General features: G+C 52.6%; 1 protein-coding gene across 1 annotated transcript in view; it reads right to left on the reverse strand.

Moving 5' to 3' along the window:
* Positions 1-8,847, reverse strand: part of LOC116953595 (uncharacterized) — a 75,767-nt gene extending 66,920 nt beyond the window's left edge. The window contains exons 1-2 of the mRNA XM_076051840.1: positions 8,601-8,847; positions 7,193-7,311 (exon numbers count right to left, since the gene is read on the reverse strand). The gene's annotated coding sequence lies outside the window, so the exon portion shown is untranslated. The remainder of the gene's footprint in view (positions 1-7,192; positions 7,312-8,600) is intronic.
* Between the last annotated feature and the right edge of the window lie 496 nt (positions 8,848-9,343).

Here is a 9,343-nt window from a genome sequence, read left to right on the forward strand (position 1 = left end):
TCTAGAACATCATTAAAATGTATATCAGTCGTTCAACTATCCAGCACTTCTAGAACATAATTAGAATTTGCATGACTCACTCAGGTCTGTATAGCCCTTCTAGAATATCATAAAATCTTACATCACTAATTTCTAGCCCTTCTAGAACATCATTAGAACCCACACAACTCAGATCTATAGCCATTCTAGAATATGATAACTCATATCAGTCGCTCAGCTCTCTAGCCCTTCTGGAATATTTGAATTCACATCAGTCACTCAAATCTTAAGCCCTTCCAGAACATCATTAAAGTTAACATCAGTCGCTCACCTCTCTCGCCCATCTTATAACATAATTAAAATTCACATCAGTCGCTCAACTCTCTAGCCCTTCTAGAACATAATTAAAATTCATATCAGTCGCTCAACTCTCGAGCCCTTTTAAATCATCAACATTCACATCACTCACTCAGCTCCCTAGCCCTTCTAGAACAGCATTAGAATTCATGCAATTTAGATCTCTAGCCATTCTAGAATATGATAAATCATATCATTTGCTCAACTCTCTAGCATTTCTAGAACATTAGAATTCACATCAGTCGCTGAAATATCAAGCCCTTCTAGAACACCATTAAAAATCAAATCAGTCGCTCAACTATCTAGCCCTTCTAAAACATTAGAATAATTCACACAACTCAGATCTCTAACCCTTCTAGAATATGAGAATTCACATCAGTCGCTCAACTCTCTAGCCCTTCTAGAACATAATTAAAATTCACATCAGTCGCTCAACTCTCCAGCCCTTACAGAACATAATTAGAATTTACATCACTCACTCAGGTCTGTATAGCCCTTCTAGAACATCAAATCTTACATCACTAATTTCTAGCCCTTCTAGAACATCATTAGAAGTCACATAAATCAGATCTCTAGCCCTTCTAGAATACGAGAATTCATATCAGTCGCTCAGCTCTCTAGCCCTTCTGGAATATTTGAATTCATATCAGTCGCTCAAATCTCAAGCCCTTCCAGAACATCAATAAAGTTAACATCAGTCGCTCAACTCTCTCGCCCATCTTATAACATAATTAAAATTCACATCAGTCGCTCAACTCTCTAGCCCTTCTAGAACATAATTAAAATTCATATCAGTCGCTCAACTCTCCCTTTTAGATCATCATCAACATTTACATCACTCACTCAGCTCCCTAGCCCTTCTGGAACAGCATTAGAATTCACGCAACTTAGATCTCTAGCCATTCTAGAATATAAGAAATCATATCATTTGCTCAACTCTCTAGCATTTCTAGAACATTAGAATTCACATCAGTCGCTGAAATATCAAGCCCTTCTAGAACACCATTAAAAATCAAATCAGTCGCTCAACTCTCTAGCCCTTCTAGAACATCATTAAAATTCACATCAGTCGCTCAGCTCTCTAGCCCTTCTAGAACACCATTAAAATTCAAATCAGTCGCTCAACTCTCAATCCCTTCTAGAACATTTAAATTCATATCAGTCGCTCAACTCTCTAGCCCTTCTAGAACAAAATAATAATTGACAACTCAGATCTCTAACCCGTCTAGAATATGAAAATTAATTCATATCAGTCGCTTAGCTCTCTAGCCCTTCTAGAACATTATAATTCACATCACTCATTCAGCTCTCTAGCCCTTTTAGAACGTCACTAGATTTCACATCATTCAGTCACGGTTGCCCGTATGCATGAGATGATGTGTGTTGGTGGATGTGTACTATATTATGGTGTGTGTCTGTGTATATATGAGGTGTGTGTGTAGGATTAACTGTGTGTGCGTGTGTGCCACCAACACCCAGTGACGATTATCCGAATCGCTTCTGGGCCTCCCTTAGGTCGACTTAGCCTCAAATGAGTACCTAGTGCAGTATGCAAACATCGCCACTTGGAAGACAAAGGCGGCCGGGCGTTTTGTTTCCCACCCACCCCTTCGTGTGCTGTGCCGGCCTTCATAGTTGCTCGCGAACAACACTTGCCCCTCAACTCTATTGAGGCTATACGGGGGCTCTTCATCTTTGTCTTGTAGATATGTGTATGTGCGTATGTGTGTATGCATGTGGGGAGCGGTAGTGCAGTGGTTAACGCACTGCGCTACGATTCTTGCTCACGGCCAACACCAGTGACGAATATCTGAACCGGTCCCGGGGCTTCCCTAGGTCGACTCAACCTCAAATGAGTATCGATTGCAGTGTGTAACATCCCCACTAGGGAGACAAAGACGGCCGGGCGTGGTGCTCGACACGCATCATTTCGTGAGAGTGCTCCCCAACAGTCTGTTGAGGTCTATAATGGGGGATCTTATTATGGTGTGTATGATTAAGTAAGTGCACGGACAGATGTATGTGTGTATAATTGCGTGTGGAGTTGGTATGTTCGAGGTGTGTGTGCCTGTGTATGTGTGTATGAGTATGAGATAATGGTATGTCTGTGTTGGTGTGTAAAATGATGCGTGTATGTATTGTGTGTATCATGTATGTGTCTTTGGTGTGCATGTTGTTTGTGCGTCTATGTGTAGGTGCAGTCTGTACGTATGTATGTCTGTGCAGCGTGTATGTGCACTGTGTATGTGCACTGTGTATGTATGTGCACTCTGCATGTGTCTTTGAGTATGTGCAGGGTGTATGTGTGTATGTATGTGCAGCGGATAGCATGGGGAGTGGTAGTGTAGCGGTTAGCACGCTGCACTACGAATCTGGCGACGCGAGTTCGATTCTCGCCCACGACCACCAGCACCAGTGACAAATATCTAAACAGGTCCCAGGCCTCCCCTAGGTCGACTCAGCCTCAAAGGAGTTCAGTACATGGTGCTACGTGTGAACATCGATCGTCACTAGGGATACAAAGGCGGCTGGGCGTGGTCCTGGCCTCCCAACCCCTCGTGGGCCGTGCCGCCACAGGATTTCATAAGTGCTCGCTAACAGCACTTGCCTAAGAGTCTATAAAGATTATAGGGGGACCTTTGTCTTTGTGTTACCATGAAGGAGTTCACGTATGAATGCACCGTGGGGTGTTGTATATGCAGGCTAAGTGCACCTAGCCTGGCACAAGCGCCATGGTGATGTCACCGCCACGAGTACTTGTCTATGTATATTTGAGCATTGTGTTTATGTCTGAATGTCTGTATTTGTACGTGTGTTTGTGTATACGTGATGGTGCTATGTGTGTACGGGTGTATGCCTCTACAGTATATGTGTGTCTGTATGTATGCGGGGAGCGGTGGTGCGCTTCGAACTCGGTGACCCGGGTTCGATTCCCGCTCACGGCCAACACCAGTGGCGATTATCTGAACCAGTCCTGGGCCTCCCCTAGGTCGACTCAGCCTCAAATGAGTATCTGGTGCCACGCGTATGAATATTGCCAGTAGGGAGACAAAGGCGGCCGGGCGTGGCGCTGGCTACCCACCCTCTCGTGTGCCGTCCTTGCCTTCATAGGTGCTCGCTAACAGCACTTGTCCCAACAGTCTGTTAAGGCTATAGGGGGGATATTTGTCTTTGGGGCACAGTGGTTAGCCGCTTGCATGACGAACCCGACTTACTTAGCTTGGTGCGGTGTGTCAGAGATCATCATGTCATTCACAACCGTCACCAGGGAGACAAAGGCGGTCGGGAATAGTGATGGACACACAATGATGGCCTTAATAGTTGTTTGCTAACAACACCTGCCCCAACCGTCTAGAATGACTATTCGGGGGAATTGTGTGTATGTATACGCGTATATGCGTGTGCATATACGCTACTTTTATATACGTGTATGATCTTGCGTTTATATACGCCTGTGTACATATATACGTGTATGTGTGTATATACGTGTGTGTATACGTGTGTGTATATATGTACGTGTGTCGCGACAGGCTGTCGCGCCTGGTCGCGTACGGTTCACGACACCAGTGAATGGGACCCATGGAGTGGGGGGAGGGGGAGTGGGTTATGTCGGGGAGGAAGGCGGGGGGGGGGATTGATGAGAGGGGAGGGGGTGGGGGAGTGGAGGGAGTGGAGTCGCGGTGAGTGGGTGAATTGATAGGAGAGGGATTGAGGGATTTAGGGGAGGGGGCAGTGGGGGTGGAAGGGAGGGGGAGCTGAGTGATAGGGGGATGAGAAGGGCGGGTTGAGAAGAGAGAGAGGGGGAGAGCGAGGGAGAGAGTGGTGTGGTAGTGGTGGGGAGGAGGAGTGGGAAGATTGAGAGGGGGTAGGGATGTGGGGGGTAGGGATGTGTAGGGGGGGGTGTTGAGGGGAGGGGGAGTGGGGGAATTAGGGAAGGTGGAGTGGGGGGATTGAGAAGAGGTAGATTGAGGGGCAGTTGGGGTATTGAGGGGAGGGGTAGTCAGGGGGGGTGAGGGGAGGGGCAGTGTGGGGTGAGGGGAGGGGCAGTGGAGGATGCTCACTGATCACTCCGCGCGGTCACGCGGGTGTCTGGAGCGCGCGACGCCCTGGGGGGTGGGGGCTGGGGGGAGGGGAAAGGGAGAGTGAGGGGGGTGGGGAGAGACTGCACGTGGAGGAAGATGGGGGGCAGGGATTGAGAGAAGAGAGGGAGAGGGAGGGATGAGCAGTGTCAGGCTCCCGGCGATGATGCTTGGGGGGAGGGGTGCGGGGGAGGCTTGGGGAGGAGGTGGGGGGTGTTGGGATCGTTAAGTCTCCTCGCCAATCAAGGCTGTGATAATTGGCGGCGCCTCCTGATCAGCATTCGGGGCGGGAGACGAGCCCAGAGGGGGAGGGGGGAGGGGGCAGGCGGGGGCATCAAGGCAGCCAGGAGCGACTCAAACAGACGTGGGACCCAAATCCCTCCCGGCCTCCCCGGGTCCCGACTCCCTCCTTCCCTCCCCGGGTCCCAGCTCCCTCCCCGGGTCCCAGCTCCCTCCTTCCCTCCCTGGGTCCCGGCTCCCTCCTTCCCTCCCTGGGTCCCGGCTCCCTCCTTCCCTCCCCGGGTCCCAGCTCCCTCCCCGGGTCCCAGCTCCCTCCCTGGGTCCCGGCTCCCTCCTTCCCTCCCCGGGTCCCAGCTCCCTCCTTCCCTCCCCGGGTCCCGGCTCCCTCCTTCCCTCCCCGGGTCCCAGCTCCCTCCTTCCCTCCCCGGGTCCCGGCTCCCTCCTTCCCTCCCCGGGTCCCAGCTCCCTCCCTGGGTCCCGGCTCCCTCCTTCCCTCCCTGGGTCCCGGCTCCCTCCTTCCCTCCCCGGGTCCCAGCTCCCTCCTTCCCTCCCCGGGTCCCGGCTCCCTCCTTCCCTCCCCGGGTCCCAGCTCCCTCCCTGGGTCCCGGCTCCCTCCTTCCCTCCCTGGGTCCCGGCTCCCTCCTTCCCTCCCCGGGTCCCAGCTCCCTCCCCGGGTCCCAGCTCCCTCCTTCCCTCCCCGGGTCCCAGCTCCCTCCCCGGGTCCCAGCTCCCTCCCCGGGTCCCGGCTCCCTCCTTCCCTCCCCGGGTCCCGGCTCCCTCCTTCCCTCCCTGGGTCCCGGCTCCCTCCTTCCCTCCCCGGGTCCCAGCTGCCTCCTTCCCTCCCCGGGTCCCGGCTCCCTCCCCGGGTCCAGCTCCCTCCCCGGGTCCCAGCTCTCTCCCCGGGTCCCAGCTCCCTCCCCGGGTCCCAGCTCCCTCCTTCCCTCCCTGGGTCCTGACTCCATCCCTGTCTCCCAGGGCACTGGCTCCCTGTCTCCCAGGGCACTGGCTCCCTCTCTCCCTGGGTCCCCACCCCCTCCCTCCATCCCCACCCCTCCCTCCATCCCTGGATCCCAACGCCTTCCCTTTCGCTCCCCCCCAGGGTCCCTACTCCCTCCAATTCTCCCTCGGTCCAAATGTCTTCCCTCCCTGGGTCTCGACTCCGTATCTCCCTCCCTCCCTGGTAATCGACTCTCTCCCTCGGTCCCAACTCTACCCCTCCCTTCCAGGAACCCGTGTTCCTCTCTCCCTCCCAGGGTTCCGGCTCCCTCCCGGTGTCCCGGGGGTCCCAACTTCTTCCATCCCTGGGGTCCCGACTTTCTCTTTCTCCCGAGGACCGTCCTTCTCTTCCTCCCTCCCCGGGTCCCGACTCCTTCCCTCTCTCCCTGGTTCCCGATTCCCTCCTTCCAACTCTCTCTCCTTGGACCCGACTCCCTCCCTCCTCGGACCATGTCTTTCTCCATGGGTCCCTCCTCATGTCCTTCTTGGGCCCTGACTCCCTCTCTCCCGGGGTCCCGACTCCCACCCCCTCTCCCTCCCTCCCTCTTCGTGCTCTGACCTTGAGAGCGCGGCTTGGTTGAAGGAGCGAGGCGCATGTGGAGGTGATGGGTGTGTGCGATAGGGATGTGTGGTGGGGGCGTGTGATGGGATGTTGTGATGGGATGTTTGATTGCACGTGATGAGGGTGTGTGATAGGATGTATGATCGGGTGTCTGATAATGCGTGATGGAGCAGTTTGATCGGAGTGTGATGGCGCACGATGGGGGTGATTGTGCGTTATGAGAGTCTGATGGTGTCTGATGGTGCGTGATGGGGAATGTGATGGGGATATGTGATGAGAGTGTAATGGTGCGTGATAGGGGTTTGTGATGGTGAATTATGGGGTTGTGATGGTGTGTGATGAGAGTGTGTGATGGTGAGTTATGGGAGTCTCATGGTTGTGTGATGGGGTTTTGATGGGGCGTGATGGGGGTGTGTGATGGGAGTGTGTGATGGCGGCGATGTGCGCTCTGTGGGGGGTGATTGCTTACCCCCCCCCCCCATCCTTCCCCCGGGACCCGGGGCAATTAATTAATTAATTACCGCGGGAAGCCTCATTACTCATTCATGAATATGCATGAGCTGTAACCCCCCCACATTTCCCGTGCGGACAGGAAAGCCACAAGCAACATCACCACATCCACACCATCACTACCACCACTCACTCACTTCTGCCTCTATCCCACCGTCACTTTCAACATTACATCAACACCATCAATATCATCATCATCGCCACCATCACTTACTATGAACACCATCACCACCAAGGATATAACCATCACCTCCATCATCACCCATCTTCTCTCCTCGTTACGGAGCATCATCGTCAATTGTGTCGTTCGTGAAGAGAGTGGGGAACCGAGAGGGATGTGAATTATTGTGATGTGAGGGTGACGAGGTGAGCGTAATGTGAGTGAAGGGGAGCGGTAGCGTAGCAGTTAGCGCGCTGCCGTGTGTGGGGAGCGGTGGTGCAGTGCTTAGCGCGCTACGAACCCGCTCACCTGAGTTCGATTCCCACTCACGGCCAACACCAAGTGACGATTATCTGAACCGGTCCTGGGCCTCCCCGAGGTCGACTCAGCCTCAAATGAGTAGCTGGTGCGGTGTGTAAACATCGCCACTGGGGAAACAAAGGCGGTCGGGCGTGTTGTTAGCCACCAACCTAGCTCTTAATGTGTCTTGCCGGCCTTCACGGGTGCTACTCGCTAACAGCACTTGCCCCAACAGTCTGCTAAGGCTATAAGGGGGGATCTTTTATCTTTGTTATAGAGTGATTTATACGTCGTGTTATTGACGCTGAGGTAAAGTTGATAAGGTGGGGGTAATGAGGTGGTAATGTGATGCCGAGGTGGGGTGAAGAGATGAGGTGATGTGGCTAGTGATGAAGCGATGATGATGCGAGGGTGATGGCAAGGTGATGTGGATGGTGACGAGGTAATGATATATTGTGGACAGTTATGATGTGCGTGCGTTGAGGCGATGTTCTGTATGGTGAGGATGATATGGATGTAAATGTTAGCGTGATGAGGTGATGAGATGAGGTGGAGGTGATGTTGAAGGTGAAGATGTGGATTGTGTGAGGAGGTAATGCTGACATCACACAATAATCATGGGCGATGATGAAATTTTGTTAATTATGTGATGATTATTATGAGCTGTTGACTGATTTTGAGGTGATGAGATTTGGATGTTGATGATGAGGTGATGTAAACGTGACGAGATGAGGTAGACTAGGTGATGTTGAGGTGGTGGTTGAGGCGATGTGGACGGTGATTTTAACGTTGAGGTAAATGATGAGGTGATGTTAGGTGGTGATGAGATGTTGTGGATAGTGATGTCAATGATGAGGTGATGTTGATAGTGATGTAAGCATGACGAGATGGATGTAGAGGAGGTGATGTTAAGGTGGAGATTGAGGCGATGTGGATGGTGATGTTAACGTTGAGGTGAAGTGATTAGATGTTGTGGATAGTGATGTCAATGATGTGGTGGTGGTAGCGATGAGGTGATGTTGACGGAGATGTAAGCGATGATGAGGTGAGGGTCCCTCTCAGGGCTGCATGTCGAGTGTGATTGCTGAGCTCATGAATAATTAACGAACTCATTAATTATTCATGCACTCATCTTAAACGCGTGTGTCTGCCTCCCTGCCCCGCCTCTATCATTGAATTATAATTATTATTACAATCGCTGTTAATACCATTATAACAAGGATTGCTATTATCACTTAAATAATCGTTATCATCAACAGCGTTACAATTGCTTCAAGTTAATTATTATTCATTAATCAACTTGCAATGGTAATCGATGTGTTAGGTACAGCATGCGAGTAGTGTACGTAATAAAGTGTGACACCGGTGAGTAACAACAACTTTGGGAGTGAACGAGGTGGGTTGACGAACGAGGTACCGTGCAGGTAACGAAGCGGCTCGGCGTTTTCCCGCTCTTTTTCCTCCGTCGACTCGTGACGTCACACCGCTAATGACTGGTTAATTAACCCCGACCAATCAGGGCGCCTGGCTCCGCCCCCCCCACTCCGCAATTAGGGGTGCCCCCCCCCTCTATCCCCCATCTCTCTACCACCACCACCCCTCTCTACCCCCCTCCCCCCTCCAGTCTCGAGCCCCGCGGGGGGGAGGGGACCTGAGTGCGCCCATTAGTGCACGCGCCAGGGGTGGGGGGGGGGGTGGGGGGGAAGGGCCCCCCCTACCCCCCCCCCGCTTCGTTCGGGGCATTAGGGGGCAGAAGGGCATTGGGGGGGCATTGGGGCGGTGGGGTGGGGAGGCTCCGTGTGATTTCCCGCGCCTGAGCTCATTACCTCGAGCCCCTGTCACGTGACGCGGGAGGGGGGTAGGGGTGAGTGGGGGAGGGGAGGGGTCCGAGCGTCTCTTGCGCGGTGATGGTGACGATGTCGGTTTTGATGGTGATGATGATGGCGGTTGTGATGGTGATGATGGCGGTGTTGGTTTCAATGGTGGTGATGGTTGATATAGTCATTACAACGATGGCGATGTTGGTGGTGATGATGGCGGTGGTTGGTAGTGATTATAACGATTGTGGTGACGATGATGGGTGATGGTGATGATGGAGGTTTTTAGTGATTATAAGGATTATGATGGTGATGTTTTTGATGATAATGGTTATTATGTTGA

Source organism: Petromyzon marinus, chromosome 52 (assembly GCF_048934315.1).
Source record: "Petromyzon marinus isolate PM22_M1 ecotype Great Lakes invasive population chromosome 52, UKy_Petmar_22M1.pri1.0, whole genome shotgun sequence".
Taxonomy (NCBI): domain Eukaryota; kingdom Metazoa; phylum Chordata; class Hyperoartia; order Petromyzontiformes; family Petromyzontidae; genus Petromyzon; species Petromyzon marinus.